This window comes from Erithacus rubecula (genome assembly GCF_903797595.1).
Source record: "Erithacus rubecula genome assembly, chromosome: 15".
Classification (NCBI taxonomy): Eukaryota; Metazoa; Chordata; class Aves; order Passeriformes; family Muscicapidae; genus Erithacus; species Erithacus rubecula.
In genome coordinates, this window is record NC_136667.1 from 3571292 (window position 1) to 3595238 (window position 23947).

General features: G+C 39.3%; 1 protein-coding gene across 4 annotated transcripts in view; it reads right to left on the reverse strand.

Annotated features, from left to right (window-relative positions):
* Positions 1-23947, reverse strand: part of DACH2 (dachshund family transcription factor 2) — a 233721-nt gene that overhangs the window by 85795 nt on the left and 123979 nt on the right. The window lies entirely within an intron of this gene.

Here is a 23947-nt window from a genome sequence, read left to right on the forward strand (position 1 = left end):
GCTGGGATCAGTCAGGAAACACCCAGGAAATAAAGTGTGGATGTTTGCTGTCAAACAGGGACATCCTGCCCAGCACCAGAGCACAGGGGCAGCCTGGGCATGGCCAGGATGGTTTTTGGGCAGGGTGGGGCTGGTGCTGCTCCAGTATCCCCATTACTGGGAGCAGCCCCTGCTGGGATCTCTGGGAGGGACACAGAATTTGGGAGCTGTGTTCTGTGTGCAGGGATCCCACCCCAACCCAGAACTGTGTGTGCAGGGCAGAACAAGAAGCTGTGACCCAGCTGTGAGCCCAGCCAAGCCAGGACACTGCACCCTCCCTCCTTCCCCTGCCCAGCACAGGGATTTCACCCAAAGTAACCAAAATAATAACCAGAACAACCCTTCATGGACACACAAACCACACACTCCTGACAGGCTGCACTGAAGGAAAATGCAGCTCTATCCTGGGCACACAGATCAAGCCTAAGAACCTGTTTTCAAATGGAGAGTCTGGATCCAAACCAGGGCTGTTCCCAGCTGGCCCAAAGGGCACTGACTGCCCTGGGGACACCCCAGTGCTTGGGTGATGGAACTGAGCCCCACATCCCTGGCTGGGCACATCCCTGCTCCTCCAGCCACAGCTCTGTGGAACCTCAGAGCCTCTGAGCACCAGGCAGGCTCCTCCATCCCTGTCTGCACCCCTGGGTCAGTGTCAATTGTCTGCTCACATACCCCCACCACAGAACTGACAGAAAACTCCTGCAGGTTAGTCCTTGGTGAAGTCTCAGCAATTATTTCAGAAGCAGCATTTTCACAGCCCCAGGTGTTTGCTGTCCCCAGCACAGGGCACTGCTGACCCACCCTGAGCACCAGGGACAAGGGGACAGTGTCCCCTGCCTCCAGCAGCATCTCAACTTATTCCTTAGCAAAAAACCTCCTGGTGTTTGGACAAGAACCCAAAACTCAACTACATTCCACTGGTGGCTTGGGTGCAAGTGAGCCCTGCACATTTAACCAATGCCCAGCCACTGGAAATTGGATTTTGATGGTGAGTGCAAGGGCTCTGAGCTTTGCAGGTGACCCTGAGTGTCTGCTAATCTCATATTCCAGCTACAGCTATTTTTTTTCCAGTTTCCTGATTAGTCAGACTGTGCCTCTCCTTCATATTAGTTTGAAAGCTTTTCTGTCAAAACTGTGAACAAGTAAATTAACTAAAGGAGAACTATGAGTAATCAAATCCTGAGGTTTGCAATTAATTAAATGAAATGGTGAGTCAGTGAACTGAAAAATGGTTTTGTATTAAAACAAAACATTTAATTAAATTAACAGTCAACACATTGCAATTAATAATATTCAAAAGGAAAAATGAAACCCAGTTTAGCTGTGCCATATTATTTCAGTGTAACAGTCAAGCATTGTGCATTGGCTTGTTTATTATTTGCATTCAAAGCTGCTATGGGTCAAGCATGCTGTGCTAAAACAGCAATGATGAAATATCTGGTACTATGAAATGTCAGTATGAGAGACCATATTGCCAACAGTGAAAACAATCCTGAAACCTCCAACAAATTAGGCTTTCCAAGACTGCAAAGGAATGCTCACTTTAATTAAAATTAATAAGTAAATGCATATAATATACTTTACATTTCCAGAATGCCTGCAGAATTTTACTAATTATTTAATTTAAAAAATCACACTGGGAAGTGGAGGCTTCTCTGTGGCTGAAATGAATCATTCCTGCTTAGTGATAAATAGGGAGGCAAAACCCAGAACTACACAAAGGACAGTGAAAATGAATTATTGGAAAAGAACAGTACAATGCCCAAAGTCTTAAAGCAGTTTGGAGATGGATCCAAATTCATAATTCTTGTTCCTGCAGATGTTTTTAATGCTTGTGAACTGACTCAAACAGAACCAGCAAGAAGATTTAGCTCTAGTGAAGATATCCTGGCTACCACCTGGGAATGGCCACAATAATCCTTCAGTGTGAAACATCTGAGGGACCCAGGGATGGAACTCAGGGAGAAACTGGGGAGTAACTGGAGCCAGGGATGGTACTCAGGGAGAAACTGCAGGCTGGGGATGGATTTTGGTGAGAACATCAGCCCAGAGCTGGGAGGGCACTGGGATTCCAGGACCTGTCAGAGGGATGTCCTGAAATCCAGCTGAAATGCATCACAACACTGGAGCTTCTTTCCTCTGTTCTTACACCTGCAGCCAGTTGTTCTGGTATTACACCCAGATTTCAAAAATGTTCTTTACTATGTTGCAAGAGGGAAAAACCCCAAATGGCAGCAAGAACTGGTTTTTCGAGGAGAACATTTGAAATTCTCCATTTATCATGCTGCATGATCAAGGCAAAAGAGAAAATGAAGACTCCTTGATTTATCTTAATGAGGCTTGGAGCATCCTGGACTAGTGGAAGGTGTCCCTGCCCATGGTAGGGGTAGAATGAAATTGCATTTAAGATCTCTTCCAACCCAAACCAATCTGGGATTCCTGGATTTCTTAACCACACCCAGTTAATGAAAGTTGAGAAACTACTGAAGATGATTTTTACCAACACATTTCAGACAATACTTAAAAATTTTTGAGTGGCCTAACATTTTTAAATACCACCACTTCAAAATGTCAAAAACATTATACTATGGCAAAAGAATCCTACTGAGGGGGGGAAAAAAACCAAACAAATATTACTCATATTTGTCAGGAATTGTGAGAAATTAATCAATCTTTCACACAGAAGCTCCAGTCATCTTGAAAATGTCACAGTTTTTTCTTGAGGGACTTGATTCCCTGCTTTTGTGCAGACCCTAAATATTGCCCAGGTAACTTCCCCTTCTGCTGATGGGGACAGACACACAGACAGTTCTCTCCACCCCACACAGGTCAATGGCACCCAGGCAGTGATGCTGGGGACAACACTGATAATGTCATTTAAAGGCACTGCCAAATGCTCAAGGGATCAGAATTAGCATTGCACAAATGTTTCTGAGTTTCTGACAGCTTGATTTTGCAATCCTGGTAATTTCTGTTTAACATGGTGTGCTTGCTCACCTTACTTTGAAATACAATTTCATGCAAAAGTTCACATGAGCATAAACAAGATTAAAACCCCCAAACATCACAACATCCCTGCCACTCAGTGGAACAATTCACAGAAGCAACAGGTTGTCTCTCTCTAATTTCACACACATGTAGACAGATGCAAGAGCCCTGATTCTTATAAATCTGGGGTCTGCTTTAAACATGGGGAGAGTTCCAGATGCTTTCATCCCATGTCTGTCTCTATCATTTAAACTGCTCACTCCACTCATAACCTCTAATCCTCCCTGACATCCATCTGAAAGACTGGAAACATTTTTAATGTGAACATTTTCCATCAAGTACCTGGGATATTCCATATCCTCCATTCATATGAGGTGATGATGGCCCAAGAGATGTCAGATTTCCCATCTAGATCCAAGGGGCACAGTCAGAAATACAGAGAAATTTTAATCCCAAATTTGTGCCTAGATCTGATGCACAGCAAACCCAGCTGTGTATTTCACAGTTGGCTTCCTATCCAAAAAGGCACCTGCATCTCCTGTAAAACTAAACTGCAGCTTCCCCTGTCACAGGGAAACAGGAAAATCAGAACTTCACAAAAGCACTGAGAGGGTTACATTGCTTTTTTTCTCCATAATTCTTACATGGGTCTCATGAGAATTGATTAATTTTGTGACATTTTCTGCTCTTTTTTACAATCTATGTCATGAGAATGATTTGTCAAGGCTGTAATGTGTAATACTTTTAGTATTCTGAACTATTGTGACCTTTACCTTCTTCTGTGTATTTGATTGACTGACCATCCCACTTTGGATGTACAGCTTTCAGGAGATGGAAGCACATGCCAGGCACAGCAGCCACTGAGTTACCACTGAAAAAATCACAACCCCTTGGTAACTTTTACATTCTTCACTGCAGATCTGATGCAATTTTAGCCATGTCACTGAAACTTTTTAACACAAAATTACAGTATTTAAGCAGTGTTTTGAAACATCAAGACAGTGACAAATTTATGCATAAGGATCTGATTTCAGTAAGTTAAATTAATGCTCATAATCACCCAAAGTCTCAAACTGTCTGCTTATGATTTCATAATGCTGTCACAGATTAAATATTGCAATAAAACAAAATAAATTCAATTTACAGGAAAAAAATATTAACTCCAAAGTGCTAAACATTCAGAAGTCACAGGAAAGAAGAGGTGATCACCATCAGCATTTGCTTCTCACTGGAGGATTTAGTTACCCATTTTAAAATATTCTTGGATTCCTGGGAACCTAAAATTATGTTACCAATATATAAAAACTCACAGTCCTCATACTGACCATGTACTTTCTGTTCTCTATAATCACAGAAGTCTGCCATGGTGCACGTGCTGCCATCTGAAATCAGAATTTGCTCTTGTTTCTTTTTTCTCCACATTTATTCCTTTCCCATTACATCAGTTTCTCTGGGCTTCAAGCACCTGTCCATGAGCAGTGATGACAGAAGGGAAATGGCACAAGTTTTTGGAAATCCCTTCAGCTAAGTACCAAAAAGTCTGAAAGCTTATCTGGAGCTGGCACAAACCTCTCAGAGTTTGTAAAATTAATTGGGCTGGAAGGTCTTCTGAGAATAAGGATATCTTTGTGAGTGATTTCAAGCTACTTCCTACTTGTGACAGGAAAATACCATACAAATATTTGTTTTGCATCAGATGACACACAGCAGTTACATCCCAGCTGTCTCAATGCACACTTTTTAAATGGTGCATTTCAAGGATTTTAAGTGAATAGTGAGTTCCATAAATTCATCATGCTACAATATTTCACAAAAAACCTCAACACACTGCCAGGATCAGCACTGCTGGTAGAGACTGGATTGTTAAAGAATGGTTTGTGAATTTGTAGATTCATCCCCTACATGCTGCTGCTTTCACATCAGCCACTTCCAGGACTCTGCCAGAACACAAATGCAATGCTCTGATCACACACAGCCTTTGGTCACATAAGGCTGAAAAATCTGTGACCAGTTCATAAAACCCACAAAAATATTATGTTTACCTGAAGCACAATAATCTAAGCAAAGAGAGAGCCCAGACTCTCCAAGTGGCATTTAATTAACACAACCTCAGAAGATTAAAGGTTGAAAGCAGCATCACAGGAACAGAAATTTCTGGAATGTTCTTCTGAGATCTATAGCCACTTTGCAATTCTGGCTGTTGAACTAAAGCAAAATATTCGTGTTTTAAGATCATTTGAAAACCCACAACTTATTCACAGTGAAACATATTGGGGGATGGAATTAGGGGATCTCCAGCTTCAAGAAGAACCTACCACACCTACAATTATTATTACAAAATACGTAGAATGTAGTGCACAAATGTAATTTTCCTGGAATAGCCAATTCCCAATAAAATAACATTTGGGGGAGCAGGGACCTCTACTCTTCAAATGAGGACTCCACCTACTGTTACATTATGAACTCTTTATACACTTCAGTCTTAACAAAACCTGTTGGGTTTCTGGTGTGTTTCCCATTTCAGGGAGTGGAAAACCACATTTCTCCAAAGCAGCCACAGCCTGACCTTCACACAGTGCCCAGGAATGCAGCTTTTGTCACCAAATCCCTGCAGCAGTGCTGGCTGTGCAAGGAGGATGCTGTGGTACCCTGGCACCCAGGCTGTGGAAAGGAGAGATTCTGGGTGAGCTCCTCCCAGCTCCAGCAGGGTCTGGACAATCCCAAGGGCTGTGCCTGAGCAAGGACAAGCTGCCATGCACTGCTCCAACCTGCACAGCAAACTCCTGAGCTGAGCTGTGCCCTGGGCACCTTCCAGGGGGTGATGGATAGGTGCAGCCCAAAGGGCACAGGGAATGAGCAGGCTGCAGCTTTAACCTCAGGGAATGCTCACTCAAGAAACAAAAGAGCCCTGTTTCCTCTGGGGCATAAAGGAATGACTATTGATCCCACAGCCAGGGTGTGAGCAATGGCATTATGGAGCAGGGGGTACCTCCACTTTCTTTTCTTAAGCATTTTTTTTTACTTCTGATCATTCTGATCTCTCTGTTTTTCAGTTACTTTCCTACAGCTTTGCTGAAGCTTATTCAAGCACATTTACTTGCACAAATAACACAGGAGACAAGTAATTTAGTCCCAATAGGTTAATATCACCTTTGTTTATGAAGTTATGCCAGAATAGCTATTTCCATTTTACGCTGTGCAAGGTAAAGAACATTTTTCAAAACTGAGACACTGACTGGGAGCTTATTTTCTTGTTCCAGGTGGTGAATAAAAATAACACGTAGAAGATGAACTACACCATTTTTAAAATCTTAAAGGATGTGTCTCTACTCACTGGTCAAGCTGAATTAACTTCCAGCCTCCAAGCCAAATGCAGGCTTGAGGAGGAGAGGAATAATTTAGTTACTGAATTGAAACACTGAGTAATCTAAAATTATGCAAATATTCTCTTTGCCCTTGCAAATCTTTACATACAAACTCTACTGGTCTTTACTCCTCAGTTTGCACCACTATAGCAGTTTCATTTCTTCTAGAACTATGGCAACAAACATTTTTAGCTCAGGTTTTGTGCAATTATTTCAGTAGTCAAAGTATGTTCAGATTTTAAAATAGACTCTCAGGATTTTTAAAATTGAAATTAAATAAATTTACTTTAAAAATAAAACTGCATTTAATATAAATGATGTCCAAGATGTACTGAGATATTTTTACTCAATTCAGAAAAATACTGCAGGTATCTTTCATCCTGCTTTTCCAGAATTCTACATTATATAACTAACCCCTTGCAAGTATTCCTTTTACAATTATTGTACTCTTCAACCATTTCTCAATATTAATACTGTACTTTTTGAAACTATCTGTTTAGAGCTGAGAGGTTTAAATCTACTTTAAGGCCTTTCCCACACTGCTAAATTCATTATTATAAAGTTATCTATGTGATATTCCAATGCATCCCCAGTAAACATTTAGAAGCTTAACATACAAAACATCTGTCAATTTTGAAAAGACAAATTCTGCTTCTTCTATAGGTATTTTTTTTAAATAAATCTTTTCAGTATTTATCTACTCTATCCTTTAATTGACATTTCCCCTAACAGTAGCACTGCATTGATAAGAACAGATCTAACAGAAAATGATCAATTAATATCTGAACAGCTCAGTATGCTAAATATAAATCCTAACTGTAATTTTATTCCCCTGTATATTTTTAGGAATTGGTATGTATTTAAGAAAACCTACTCACTTCCCTTGGGCTGAGGATGGATGTGAGACAGACTCCCCTAACGTGAAGGAACTTCAAGATAACCAAGAAACTTATTTATATTCTCTTCAGGAAATAAATAATTTGTCCTTATTTCTTTCCAAAAGCCACCAAGCTGCTCATACTTGTGAAGAAAATTAACCTCTTTACTGATTAATCACTAGGCAGCTTTGACTGGTGAAGAGAAAATTGTATTACAAATGAACAGCTACCTGTTATCAAATTACAAGGCATTTTCATCAAAGGACCCAAAAATGCAGCACACTGACCAGTTAACGTGTTTCCACTGACCTGGGGGGATTTTTCCAGTTAACAGCTTCTGAAGAATGCTGCCTTTTGATTCTTGTCTCTGACACAAAAATGATTGTCCCATTTAGCCACTGCTCTATCACATACATCAGAGAATCCTATTTACTCACACGCTACTGGAACATTAAAACACAATACTGTGATTGTCTCTGGAAGAAAATTCTAAAGATTGACTTTTTTCCTTTTTCTTTTTTTTTTTTTTTTTTCTGTGCAGGGAGTAAGATCAAAAGCTAACTTTAATAGATGTTTGACTAAGGTCACACTCCTAGGAAATGGAACACTGAAGATGAAAGAGAACAAATAGATTTGGTTTTTGATCTCAGCCAAATGCATTTGGCATTGTTTAGCTTTTATAAATACTTCAACTTTAGGCTGTATCTGACTAAAATGAATTGGTTGAAGGTTTCAATAGTTTGGTAAGACTTTAATATGTACCAACATTTGGAAAAACATCTGAAGTATTTGGCCAGATTTTTTTCTTGCTGGAATGATGTCAGGTCAAGTCTGAACACTGTTGTTAAGGCTAGATGTATATGAACAATTTAAAGAATATATTTTCCTAACCTTAGGCTGATTTAAGAGTTACTATCCACTAGTGCTATAAAATCAGGACCACTTCTAGGAGGAAATTTCAGAGGCAAGTGCAGAGCACTGACAAAAGATATATATATGAATATACATATACCTATATATATATGAATACTGAATAAAACAAGAAACTGTGTCCCTAACCAAGAGTGCAGATTGGATCCTATCCCCAATTTTTATCATAGTTCATGGGGACATCCACATTTTTAATCTAACTAGGAGGAAGAGAGGAATGGATTACAATCTATAAACTGCTACTTTCAAATTTTCAGCAATAATGGTGTTTGCCAAATGAAGACAACTTGCTCAATTAGGGAAAAGATAACACTCATTAAAGCAATATGCTTAAATCATTACTATTGCTAGAAAAAATTAATTATGATTAGCCACCAGAAGAACTGCAGAAGTCTCTAAACCACTTGGTAGGCTACAGAGTCAAACTTTCCAAAGGAGTTCCATGAGCCCTGATAAAAATTAGTGATTGCAGGAAATGCCCCAACCCCATGGTTCAAAACTGTCTTTTTAGCATCTTGATGAAAATTCATTATTTACACCGTGAACTGTATTACAATAAAAATTACTGTATCTGAGCTATGCAAACATTTGTCTTCAGAAACTCTACAGAAATTATATAAAGGGAAAAACTTCCTGCTCCTACTTTCAAATTATTCTATCACTGTATTACAGCAGTGATAAAGAGCTGATGGAAAAGCTGAGATATTTCCCAAGACACAAAGTCAGGTATTTAACATCATTAAAGGAGGCACACCTGACCACAAGCCCTAAAAGCAAAGTAGAGAAGGAAGAGGAGACTCCCCACCTACTTCTCTCAGTACCTTTCTCCTTAAAACCACTTTAAACCCACCCCAAAGGCATCTCTCCAACCTCTTTCCTTCTTTATACTCTTTATTTTTAAAAATTGAAAATACCTCAAACTTTCTCCTCTTTTGTTGCAGAAGGACATGGCCTGTTACACCTTTTGCTGTTATTTATTGCTTTCTGTGCCACATTTCTGCTGCTGAGGCAAGAAGTGATTTGCTGAGCCCACCTGGACACTGAGATCTCAGCTGAGCTCTGACCCTGCCAGGCACACAACACCTGCACCAGCAGCATCCAGCTATGTCACTCTCAGATATTACAGAAATGCACCTCCCTTTATTCACTGAACTACCTGCATCACAAATAAACCTGCTCTGTTCCTCAGTTCACTGAAAAAATGATAGTCTCATCATTCAGATCCCAGCCAGCCCCAGCACTGACCCAAAATTCCCTGCCTCAAACCAGGATTAGGGATTAGAAAAATATTACAAACCTAAGACAACTTGAATTTTACACCAAGACAGAAGAGCTGTTCATCAGTGTTAGAACACATTGGTTTCAAGGACAGAAAACAAGGATGGAAGTCATGGAAGGAAGCTGGATATTAGCTCAGGTGTAAACTTAATTTTAGATAGGCTGCTATCCACCCAACAGGGAGGGAATTGTTTTTTATATATATATTTATATATATATATTTATCTTCACACACACACATATATATTTAAGTAAATATATGCTTCCACTGATAACAGTTTGTTGATCAACACCCAATGTGCAATTCCTGCTTCTCTTCAATTGTATTTCATTGAAAAGTTTAGATTCTTCATGAAGACAGAAATATTTTCACTTCTCTACCCTTAAGACGTGAAGCCCACAAAAGTTCAATAAAAATCTCCTTTGTTTTAGCAGCTGAATGTTTTCTATTCTGTATATCCCTCAAAGGACAAAACTCTAATTATACAGCACATTTAGGCATCACCAAAACAGATCTTGATCTCATCCATATCAATGTCCAGCAGCACAAATCTGCATCTTGCTTTTTAAACATTTCCCAAAGAAGATTAGGTTCATCTATCTAAAGATTAAACTGTGAAATTTGTGGTTTAGTGGCATTTTCAAAGAAAGAAAATCAAGAATTAGAATACTTCTTTACATAGTATATTAGAAATGTGCTGAATGACAGAAATAAATTGTAATGAAACCAATTAGTAGAATGCAGTACAAGTTATTCAGATGTATGGTAAATGAAGTTTTATCTTCAGCTTCCCAACTGTTCTGCTGGTAGGCTCAAGTTTCAAAACATTGTGCTTCTTAAATAATGAAATTAATAAATTCTTCAGAACCTTTTGTGTCTGGTTCTGTGCAAGAAAAGGTGTTTATTAAAAAACACTAGTGTATTTATGGATAAAAATTAACTTCTACCAAATAAAAACCAGAAGACTATAAAGCAAAAATCAGAGCAACACAGTGCTTGATTAATTTGGTCCTTAGTAGGAATATAAAAGGACCAGCCTGTGGAGGATATCATAAGACTGATTTATATTACAAACCCTGAACTATTGAGGTATATGCTTATATATCACATTTTATAAGAGGCATCATGGGATCACACCATCTGCTACAGAGACATCAATAACTGCACCTTTTAAAAAATAACAGCCAGAGCCCGAGAATGATCACGGTGAGGTTTTCTTTTGTTTTCTTTTTAACTATGGAAATTTCCCAGTGCAGAACAGCAGCACAGGAAGGTGCAGCAGGACTGAAGCCCAGCCCTGGAGGGGCACAGGAGTTTTGGGGCTCCCACCCCACCAACCCTGCAGACACAGCCACATTTACAGCAGACATCGTTATTTCACTTTTGTCTGGATGATTAAATATTTTTATCCTTGAGCAAAAATACTTATTCTCCAGTTATAAGTGCAAAAAAAAAACAAACTCCCAGCAGGAAATGAGTTATTCTTCCCTTCCTGAAAGAACTCGTAATATGATGAGCATAACATCACCAGTGATGGGATGAAATGGTGTTTTAACTGTAGAAATAACAAATATATTATGAGTAATTCCCACCAGAAGCCTGGAAACTGGACAACCTACTGCCAGTTCATGTTTAATGCAGTGAAAACAGAAAATTGAGAGGGAGATCTGTACAACTGGATTTCCACTGGATTTACTCACAACTTCCATTGCACTCACTCACAGGTGCATCATTGTTTTGCATTCTTGTCTTTTCTATTTGGCCAAACTGAACAGGAGGCAAAGATGCAAAGATGAGCTTTCCCCTGACACATTAGGATTAATTATGGGGAAAAGTAAATGAGAACTATTTCATCTTCAAAGTGCTTTCCTAAGACATTAACATCTAATAATAGTATTAAAGTCACATTATAGGTCTTTAATCTGTGGCAGTAATAATGCTGTCTAGTTTAATAAAAATACCCATTAAAATAAATATTTTGGCTATCCACTTTTAGGAGTTTGCAAAACTGTATTATTACCAGATTGAAGATACTTTGGGATAGCTCAAACTAAATTTTGAGAGCAGCACTGCTGCAGTAACAGCAGCTTGGTTCCCCTTCCTTGCTTGTGGTCTCCTAGAGAGAAATGAAACCAGTTTTATCAGGATTTATCCTGTCAGTACTTCAAAGAAGGAAACAAGAAATAAAAGTGGTATCTTGAAACCAGTAACTCAGTAAATAATGACAATGAAGCAGAGCTCAGGAATTGTGCACATCCCCTACAAGCCTGATCTGCAGAGATAAGGCTCACTCTGAGATATTCCTCACCAAATTCTACTGCAATTCCAGCAGAGGGACCAACTCTATTTCCAAACTGTAACAAGGTAATTGTTGTTCACCAGGAATGCAATCTTTGAAGCAGGAGCCCTTCAAGTCCAAGATTCCTGGCCCAGCCACTCACACAGGTTATTGGTACCAACTCACCTGCTGCTGCTGGAGACTGACACATTTCATGAAACAATTCACTGCTGAGGATATTCAAATGTGAGTAAATAATGTTTATTGCCATAAGAACTGCCCTTTTAATTTGCTAAGGAGTTTGAAAAGGCATCATAACTTCTTGCTGGGTTACATTTAAAAAATTGAGTGTCAGCTTCCAAGTTTTGGGAGCTGTGATAGTTGAACATTCATCTGCAACACTGCAGGCACAGCATTAGCCAATGAGAGATTAATTAATTAAGTTATTTACTAAAAGTAAGAAATAAAAAAAGCATATTTTTGCTGTTGGCTTCACAGAAAGTGCAATCAGCATTTTCAGAGTGCAAGGTAGTCTCTCTTTGTGATTGTTTTTGGCTGGTTTGACATTCTCTTGCCAACAATGTGCTACTGCTTGTTCTTTTTTTCAACAATTATTAAATTGAAATAGCTGAAAGGCTTCTAAATAATATTCCAGCATTGTCTTAACCCAGGACATGGAATTCCCCTAATTTTGTTTTATGAACTTTATGGCTCCTCTTTACTCCTTTTTCCCCACACAGCACCTTGGTACAGGGGCAGATGAGAAGCTGGAAAATCTCAATTACAGGTGATGGCAGATGAGGTGAACTGGTACAAAGAACAATGTCTTTCATTTGAGATTTTTGCTCTTTATCTTTCTTGGAGAGCTGGTTCCTGTTGGCCTGGGCTGCTGCATTTGATGAATGGGTCAGCAGCAAGGGTCTGTGTGAGCAAATGAGTAAGATGCACATCCCATCCCTCAAACCACAATGAAAATCTTTATGAGATTGGATTCATGCTTTGAGATGACCTGAGAGTATGTTCCTGCTTTTTTAAATATTACAATTTAGTTATCCAGTAAGAGCATGAAGTGCCAGCACCAACCATTCCTGCAAGCTGGCAAAATAACTCACACATGGGTGCTGCTACTTTATAGAGCTGCTTAATATCAAATTAATTTTTAAAACCCCATAAAACAGCAGTGAGACTCTTCTTATCACAAGTGTTCTCATCATCTTTTTGAAACAACACAACTGCTACCAAAAAAAGCTGAAGATGGAGTTTCATGGGCAGAAAAACTATCTAAATTACCAGAAGCTATTCAGTCTTTTTTAAAAATGTAATTAGCATGGAATGAGACCACAGAACTGATCTGCAAGAAATACCTGTCTATATCTGAGAGCAAAGAATAACATTATTTCTGTTTAATTCCCTGCACCCATACCCTGTATTGCCATATTTACAGATTTACAGGTGAGATCTTCTTTCTCTAAACCTCACCCCTGCAAACTTGCCACTAATGACAACTTGTAGAGAAAAATTGCAAAGTTCCCCTTGACATCCTGTGAGAAGGATCAAGGTGAGTCTCAAAAACTTCTTTCATTAAAGCTGTCACAGAAGTTCCCCCCAGAACTCTTATCACAAAAAGAAATATTTCAGAAGTTCTCGATCAGTTTTTCACAGAAATTTATTACCCCCCTAAAAGCTGTTGGTTGATGATTTAGTGACATGAACTGAAAATTATTCAGGAAAATCATTCTTTCTTTACTCAACCCATGTTGAGTTTGCTCAAGCTTGTGTTTCCTCAGCAAGCCATTGATTGATATAAATGATATTTAGAAGGTAGAGATTCATTATTTCTTTTTCATGATGGAAAATAACCAAACCCAAATTTTCTATCAATTATTAAAAGCCAATAATAATGATACCCAAAAGAAGGTGAAAAAGTACAACCAAAAAATACATACCAACTGTTATTGGGCCTGGACAATGAAATACAAGAATATGATGAAGAATATACACAATCAGCACATAATTTATTGATTGCCCCTTCTCCAACGAAGGGCCATCAGCTAGTTTAAAAGTAAAATTACATTCTAAAATAACAGCAGAGAGAGATAAAAATTATGAGGGTCATGCAAGGGGAAAAAGATGTATCTTCAGCAAAGATTTTTTAAATGAGATGGAGAGTCAATGAGGCAGAGAAATACAGGAAAGCCCTTCCATGCCAGAAAGAATTGCAGAAAAGCAGGTTCTTTCAGCATTAGTGGTGAAATGTGGAGGGGCAGCACGGGAAAAAAAAACCAAAAAACCAAAGCAGACACTCCTGAAATAAACTGCCCTAATCCTGCTTTTTAGGATGCCTATTAATTACATTAGCATCATGGAAGTTGTCTGAAAGGCCAGACAAAACCAGCAGAGGAAAATAAATGACTTGTGCTAACAAACGTGCTCGCAGGTTACACGAGTGAAAACTTGAGCTCAAATTGTACAAAACTCATGGGCTGCAGCACCCAGCTCTGCCTGAGCCTTGCAAACCTCCTGCCCAAACCCCAATCCCTGCCCTGCAGAGCATCTCTAGTGCCAGTTTCTGCTGCCACCAACATCCCTGATGTCACCTCTGTCCCCGTGTCACCGGGTCCAGGGAGGGAAAAAGCAACAGGTGAAAGAAAAATTCCAATGCTTGACCACAGAAATAAAAGTTCAAAGGGTTTGCAGCAGTAGGCAGGAAGTTTAACATAAAGGGGAAAACAAAAAGGTCATTTTCTGGCAGATAAATAAACGTTTATGGTTTGCTGGGCGTGGGATGAACTCCCCAGCAGCTGAATCCCTGAGCTGGGATCCTTTGGCTGCTGGCAGAGCTCACCTGGAAGTGCAGGATTCTCCCAGGTGGAATTTCCCACCAAAAATGTCCAACATGCTCCTCCAACACGTTTCTGTCTGCTCAAGTGTGCAACCCATGAACAATCCAGGTGCACAGGCTGCCCCTGCACTGCAAATTTACCCCAGGAGTGTAAAATTCCCTGGGGGAATAGAATATGGCATGATTTGGGTACCATGGATGTAAACACACTGTTTGCCCCAATAATTATGTATGCAGATGGTTATTTTGGGAGTTTAACACTTTAGTGAAACAAAAACTTTATAAGAAAAAAATTTTCTAATGGTCTGTTTAGTTGCACGTCCCCCAAAAATATATTTCCCTATAAAAAGAAATATTTAGAGGAGATAGGAAGATTTAACCCTAGAAAAACATACTCAGAGCAGGCAGGAAGGTTTAGACCTGCACCCCAATGGCTGGTTTATATAAAATGTATTTAGAAATTTACCTGTGCCTCCTGACCATGGCAATTTTCTGGTGCCAGCCCATTGCCCTCCACCAACCTGTGAACTCTGGCACTGCTGAGGACACAGAACTGCCCAGGAGTGGGAGAAACATCCTCATCCAGTGCCCCATCCTGAGACACACACAAAGCTCAGCCCCCCACAAGCTCCAGGTGAAATGCTGAATACTAACAAGAAAGAATTCTGTTTCTAGACAACTCTATTGTACTGATGGAGAACATTGTAGTGATTTAGATGTAACTTTTCACAACAATAACCTTGCAGAGATATATTTGAAGAACAATGACAATACAAAGCTGAGCTGTTTTCAAACATTGCTTGAATGTTTTCCCTTCGATTGTCAAGTGTAACAAAATAAAAAGAAAAATACAAATTATTCTACTGTGAAATCGTATTTAAGACTTTCCCTGGCTGTCAGAACACCCCAGCCCAAGCTGCAGAGTCTGGATGTAAACCCAGCTGAAGCTGCTCTGAGCTGCCCCAGCCCTGCTGTGGCTCCAGGAGCGTGCACAGGGATGGCACTGCCAGCCCAGGGCTGCATTAGCCAGGCTGTGAGCAGCTGATGAGCTGTGCTGATTCATTTCCAGGGACATCTACTTGGGAGATGATGGGGTTTCAATCCTTGACCTACAGGATTTTAAGCATCGCTTCACTCATATTAGAGATTTTGTATATAGACAAAATACAGATTATGGATGACTTCAAAGTCAGCAGGAAAGAAAGTTCTTTACTTCCTTGACTTTCTAAGCCAAGATTATTTATTGTACTGAACATTTGTTTAGCAACAAAAATAAAAATATCCTCCCCAACTCAACTGTAAATTTAAAGTTAGTAGAACTGATTGTTGTTAAGTACATAAATAATTGAATTGGGAATGGGGAACAGAGTTTAAATACAGTCAGACAGCAACAGTTTCTCCTATGAATTCTTCTATCAGAAATAAAAACCTCCTATTTCACATTTCAGTCTACCCCTCCCTCCTGTTTCTTTCACTAAAATAGCTCATACCTTGTTTGATAGAAAAAGCCTGAAGGTGAAACCTTAACATGATAAATTTCCATTAGATTAGGGAGAAATTACAGCACCACAAGAAATCCACTGCAGGGCTGAGGTTGGACAACACCTCTGGAGATCATGTAAACCCAACTCTCTCCTTTGAGAAAGAGTCAGATTTGCCAGGACAGTCCAGGTGAGCCTTGGGATGTGCAGGGATGGAGATTTCAGCCCCCTGAGCACCCATCCCTCCCACCAGCTGCTGCCCAGCCCTCCTGGGACAACATTCCTTGCCCCAGGGCTGATTACTCAGTCAAACTAAAAATCAGCACTGAAAGTAGGCAAAATTATTCATATTATAAATAAGGAAGAGCCACATTTATGCATACAAAAGCACATTGGTTTAGCTAATGAGCACTAACAGGAAAAGAAGAGTATGGGGAGTGTTCTACCAGATCCCACCTGTGCTAAAAGCACTAATTCAGTTCTAAACATCTGTCTGTCTCTGCACTACACCAAGAAAATTAAAATTTCCTGTGGAACATGTGGGAAAGAACACTGTGAGGCATCCCTGCAGTCACTGTCCTCATCTCTGTCACCAGCTGTGACACTGCTCCATGGCAGGACAGCTCACACCCACAGCCCCTGCTTGTCTCCTTCCTCTGCTCAGAACAATTCAAAAATCTCCATAATTACCACCTCAGCTGTATCTGTTAGCTATTGCTGTCCAATGAGCACATCCCAGGCATTTGTTTTCCTTTCCCAAAAGGAAGTTCCTCAAGTACATAAACAAGCTAAACAAATGTTTTAGGTGCCAGCAAAAAATCAAACTCACCCTTTGTTAATAACCCCTAGGTTAAAACAACACCACATTTTTTTTTAATTTCAAGTGTAAGTATTTACATGACAAAATAGGTAATTTAATTTCACGTGCTGAAGTGTGATTACAGTGCACTAAATTGTTGTTATCCTTACTATGACATCTCTAAATCAGTGACAATGGAAAAGTGCTAAGAACACAAACATGCAAACCAACAAACAAACATGCCATGCAAACCAACCAGGGAGGCTCCCCACAGTCAGAAACCAAACTAAACAAACCTGGCAATACTTAAATACCAAGTTTGAGTTTGCTGATAGACTGCTACAATTGCTCAAGAGGAAATAAAAATTAATATCAGAAAACACTATGCTAGGTATATTGCAAACAAGAATGTTTGGTAATAAAACTTATGCATTTGTACAGACTGGTATTTGCATATATATATTTCTGTATGCTTATATGTGTGCATATATATGTATATATATATTTATTTATTATTTTAATCTGATCTTTGGTTTTAACCCCACAAAAAGAGAAATGGAAGGAAAACAGATTTCACTATAATGGAGGTCAAAAGAGCCACCCTCCATTTATGATCCCTGTGTGGTATTTCAGGTTAAGAGCTCCAAACTTTGAGTTTCCCTTGGAAATGACCCAGGCTCTGTTTTCTCCCTGTACCTTGGTGTATTTTTGAGCCAGGAAAACAACCTGGGCTAGGAAAGGCACACCTTGGGGAGGAGGAGGAGAAACAGCAATTGGATTGTCACAACTGTACCTCCAGCCCCTTCAGCTTCACACATGATTGTTGCAGCTTCAAGATTCCATGTTACATCTTTAATTGTGGGCATTTAGCAGACTGCCTCTTATTATTAAGATACTGCTGAATTTTATTGTCAATGTGGCCACAGGACAAGGCTAATAATTACCAGCACCAGAAGCAGCTTGTGGTTTTATATTACATTGAGGTAAATTACACTGGAATTAGAGTGGATTACTTTTATCAAATGGGGAATAAGCTGTTAATTAACTCCCTGCTGTAGCAATCTTTTTCTGAGCTTGCAACTGTTATTAGCTCTAGATTAAACTGTTGAATTAATTTCCCACTTACTTACTATTTCAAGAGTTTTTAATTTACCTGGCAGCAGTTTTAATGGGAAATTGTATTAGTGAGCATAAATTGTTTTTGGGAAGGGTAAACAGTTTGTGATAATGTTTATTAAGTCGTTTTGTTTGAGCAAAAATATAATTGCAGTTTTAATTAGTGCATGGTTGTTGGAGTATTAGGTTTGAGATTACATTATGGCATTCTGAGGAAACAATCGCCCAGGTAATCCCAGCATTTATGAGTGAGAGCCAAGGGAAAAGCTGGGTGAGCACTGCCCCAGCCCTGGGGTGCACACAAACACTGATATTCACCCAAATACACACTGAAATTCACACAAACACACAAACACTGACATTCACCCAAATACAAACACTGGCATTCACCCAAATACACATTGAAATTCACACAAACACACACAAAGACACAAACACTGAAATTCACACAAGCACACACTGGAATTCACACAAACACACAAATAGACACAAACACTGAAATTTACCCAAACACACAAACTGAAATTCATGCAAACGCAAACACACACTGAAATTCACACAAACACACAAATACTGAAATTCACACAAATTCATCCAAACACACAAACGCTGAAATTCTCACACACACACACACAAACACTGATACAAGACACAAACCCAGACACAAACACTGAAATTCACTCAAACACAAACTGAAATTCACACAAACACACAAACATTGAAATTCACACAAACACACAACTTCACACACACACACTGAAATTCACACAAACACACACAAACACTGAAATTCACTCAAACACACACTGAAATTCACACACACAAACACACACTCCAGTTCACTCACACACACACACTCCAGTTCACACAATCACAACATTTTTCACTTTCAGAAAAGGGCCAGGTGATCCCTGAGCTCTCTGTCCCCTGCTCAGTCCCAGCCCTGCTCTCCCCCCTCACCAGACCCCTGTACTCTCCTCTCTGCTATATAAATTCCCTGTTCCTGAAGGATTTGTAGGAACCACACATGGAAGACACAACTCAGCTCAAAAGTGACCTGGGGAAGGAAAGTTACCTGTGCCAGCCCACAGCCCAAATCTCAGGTGCTGAACTGGCTGCCAGGCTGCAAAGAGCATTTTGTGACACTGGAAAAGCATCATCTAGCAACAGATGTGGGTGTAAGCAACTCCATCATAGCCTAAAACCAGCCATAAATACACAACCCAATTAACATTTGTTCTTGGGGTTTGTTTCCCTCCATCAGCACTTTTTCCCCCGACTGCTTTCGAGGTGTGGTCAATATTACAAACCATCAAATGTTCTTCAAAAAGTCTGTAATATGTCTTTTTTTAATCCAAACGTTAACATTAAAATGTTCAACTCGAGTTTATTCAATTAATTTTGGTTCTCCATTTATAAAGATTTTACTATTCATGCAAAGGAAAATGAGAATTAAGATGCAATGTGCTGACATGGAGTGGAGTTTTACAGCCTTTTTAATACAAATGTGATTTTAAAAATAATAGGTTCAAAATAGTAAAAAACCAAAAACTAATAGTTTTGCTAAATTACCTTTTTATTACATGGTTTCAATTAGCATTCCCTCATCCTCCCACCCAACATGCAGATTGTTCTCTCGTTGCTCTGAAGGAAATTGAGATGATAGGAGTACAAAAGATACTTCAACCAAATGTTAGAGCCTCAATTGAAAACACAAGTACACAGCATTCCCAGAATGATTTGTTGCAGCAAATTCCATAAAAGTTAACAGTTCCTAAAGATGTGTGTAACTTATGGAGCATGGTTCTTGCATATGGTAATAGATTATCCTCCTAAACTCATCAGTTATTACATTTAATATGCACTATGCTAAAAATTACAAACAATAAAATGCTTTCATCCCGACTGTGGGTTTTTGTGTCTTTGAAGCCACCAGAAAGCTGAGGTGGTTTTAGTTAAGGTATTACTCTACAGCATGAGGAAAATGTTACACTACAGGTGCAGGGAAGATTTAATCCACATGTTGTGAGGCTACGTGTGGATATAAACACTGGATTAATCCTTGGGTCCCTTCACTTCTGACTCTCCCAGCCAGAAGAAAAAATGGCTTAATTCTGAAATTGTATGGTTCCCTGTGTTGTCAACAGCTTTTATTTCATCTGCAGAAGGTTCTGTGAGACAGAGCCCAACTGATCACCATTTGATCATCATTTATAACACTAAAGATCACAGAATATGTAGGAATATCCATAGTGAGAGGAAGAACAGAGGTCAGTGCTGCAGATATAAACGAGCCCAGCCCCACAAAACCCACTCAGCCTTTCCCAGCAGTGACCAACCACAACACTGAGCTCAGGAAACTCAAGTGAACAGTGTCACAGAGAAGAGACTCAAACCCTGCTCAAGAACACTTGAAACACCTGGAATCAAATTTCAAGGTGTTCTAGTAAGACCAAATTTAATACCCACTTGAGTACATAAAGTATTAATTCTCCTCCCTGATTTAATGAGCACAGCTTTTAATGCTCAAGTTTCTGTAGCTAAAGTTCGTATTTGGAAACTCCAAATATCTTCTCAATAGGATAATTTTTTTAATTATCCTCCTCTTAAGGCATAAATATTTTACCCTAACAAAACCAGTTTTATTTCCAGAAAGACTGTAACATAAGAACACTGATATATAAATACACAGGGCTTAAGATTTCTACAAAGATATATTTTTGTCACTTCATGTTCTATGTTCTCAGGCAGGAAAGGACACTTACAGTAAAGAATACTCAAAAAAAGGGAACCTGTGACCACAACAGAGCACAACTAGAACCCAATTCCAAAACCACCTCCCTAAGGGATTCAATCCATGTAACTTTAAACATCTCTTTTGTTGATTTCTTTAAGAAAAGAGAGTAACCTAATTAGAGCAAATACCTGAAAGATTTCTATTCTTTCTATTTCTATCTGTTATTTCTATTCTGTCCTATTTATCTATCAGCAATACACATCATTTGTAATATTTTTGTATCTTATACTCCATGATGGCATTCCCTAAAAAGGGTAATTGTCAAATATAAACCTGTCAGGTTACAGCAGATCTGTGTTAAGATTATTTCTCTATTCCACACCAATCTGCCTGACATAACTATTACAGGACAGAAGTTAAGAACACGAGCAGGTTCAATCACTCTGTCCAGAATACAAAACCAGATGGAAAAGTTTTCATTTCTTTTCTTAGAAGCTTCACAGAAGAGAAACCTATTGACAGATTTATGGGAATCTATAAAGCTCAATTTGATGTGATGCTTTTTAGGTATGTACACACAGAGAAATCAATGGAAATCAGAACAGATCTTCCTACTAAGTCAGACAGCAATTCTATAGCTAGACAGCAATTTTATAGTTGTGATTCTTATGTCTAAAAGCAGCAAATTTTAGACAGATGTATGAAACAAAAGTTAATCACAGAACCAGACCTAAAACCAGCCTTTCATTCACATGAGACACAAATAGCAGCAAATACCTTGGATTTGAGGAGTCCTGAGCTTTGCAGACTTAATTTGTGTTTCATCACAAAAAAAAACCAAGAACAAAATATGGGAAAAAAGAACTCTATTAAAAGCACATATAGGCTACTAAAACTGAAATTAACAATACTGAGAAGCTGGGAATAAAGGGACCACTAATGATATAGAAATGTTTGAAGAGAATGAAAGGTTCCAATGGTCTCAGCACATTCACCCATGAACTCAACTCCTATCTGTGTCCTGTGTATCAGGACTGTCCCAGGTGGAGTTTTGGGCTCAGGGAGAGTGATGACTTAGGTTTTAGCTTTTATAATTTTCAGAATCTCTGCTGTTTAGTGTGTGACTGTTAAACTTCATATTAGGTGTTAGCAAGTTCTGTTCACAGGGTGGTTGGATCCTTCCCAGCTGGAGAATCAAGGACAGCTGGTATCCAAAAAGCAGAAACAACAGTGAGGGAAAGGGGGCAAGGCAGGGGGCTGAGACTTCATAGCCTAGAGTGTGGTTGGATAATTGACCCCAAGATGAACCAAAACTTATAGAAGTGTAAAACTCATGACTTGGATCTATCTTGGGTTTGATTTGGTGTAGCCCCTCTTGCACTGCCCAAGGTGAATCCTTACAATCAGTTCCTGTTTTATCCTTTTTCTCTGCCTAGCCTGTGTTCCAGGTCAGCTTTTCCAGGCTCCAAGAGGATGCATGGAAGCTCAGGAGAGTTTCCCCTGCCCAGGACAGCTGGGGACCAGCCCAGGCAGGAAGGGCTCCTGTGACAGGCACTGACAGCCTGGTGTGGCTCAGGCAGGTACCCTGTAAAATTTCAATGATGCCTTTAAATTGTAATGGTTTCAAGCTGCTGTAAACTTCTGCAGCCATCAAAAATAATCTGTCATGGGACTAAGGGGTATGAACATCATGTCAGAGCCACTCTGCTGTTAGATTTATTGGAGGGTAAAGCATGTCATTTATGCATCAACTCACAGGAGAAAAAAGCAATCCCTATGAAGTCAATCTAATAATAGACTGGAAAGCAATGATTACTGTTTCATGTGCAGCAGCTATTTGTAGCAGAAGTTGGCCTAATTCAGCAGGCCTTGCCTGTCAGAGCTCTGGGATTAGCAAGTGTTTAGATGAAAATCTATCGGGAAACATCAAGAAATGGTTTAATGAAGAACAAAAGTCTTCATTGTTACACTTAATATTTGCTGAAACTTTTCCATTTGCACCGCTAGGTTTCTAAAAAGCTTACTGGAAGTGACATCCCAAATAGAATACAAATGTTGAGGGACTGTAACTTCAAATTATCTACCACAGCCCTCTGCAATTTCAGTGCAAAAATCTGCTCTCACTCTTCTCCTGTGGGCGGAATGCCCTGAAATTGAGTGCAAGATTTTTTTAAAGACATGACTAATAATCATGGCCTCACTGTACTACACACATTTCCCACCATCTAAATATTTCATATCCATTGACTAATCAACCCCGTCAGTCCCCACATGGCACAATCCAAGTGCTGGCAATATTTTGGAGGAGTGGAAGCAGGATGAGGGACAGCTGCCAGTCAGAACACAGACATAGAAATGCCACAAAGGGAACAGGGCACCAGATATGCCAAGTGAGTCCCCAGATGTCCCTGTGCCAGGAGCCAGGCACAGCCTTAAACATTCCCACTTCTTGAAACTATTTTTTTTTTAAATAAATCTCAAATCCCTTAATTAGGTTCAAATTCCAATGTTAACTAACCCTGGGGAAGATTCTGCCTTTCTTCCTTCATCCATTAAATAAAATTAAAACTAACTCAGAGAAGGTATTTCAAGTCCCTTTCACTTAAAGACATTGTTCATCATAGAACACAATGAATGTCTCAAACTGAGAAACCAAGACATTCCTATCTAAAGGGAAAATCAGGAGTTAATCTCATTAATACATACATTGCACAGCTCATTGTCTCCAATGAAATTCCCAGCAAAGAATGAAAAAGAAATAGAGAAAGGAAGACTCTCCAGTGTACGTTTATGTCAATGTAGGAGACACTGAGGGAACATTTAGCCACACCACAAGTTCACACCCTCCAGCAGAAAATGACCCAACCAGCAGGAGACCTTCAGCAGCTTTTGCTAATTCTTCTAAATGTGGAGAAATGGGCAGAGACTGCTCCACCTGCAGGAAATACTGACATGGGTACAAGTCTGGACTGCAAGATCAGTGTCAACCTACTCTGTCCCATCAAATTAACTCAGACATCTTCAGAGTCACAGTTCAACCAAGATCAACCAGCACTGCATACATTCTGCACTTTAGAAGAAGCTTCATTTTTAATCTGAGTTTTAATATAAAAACTAAGAGGAAATTATTGTATTTTATTCCAACTGCTTGATTAAATTAATCTCAAAAACTCCTTTTAGACATGGGATAATTTCTTTTACACAAACCAAATCTA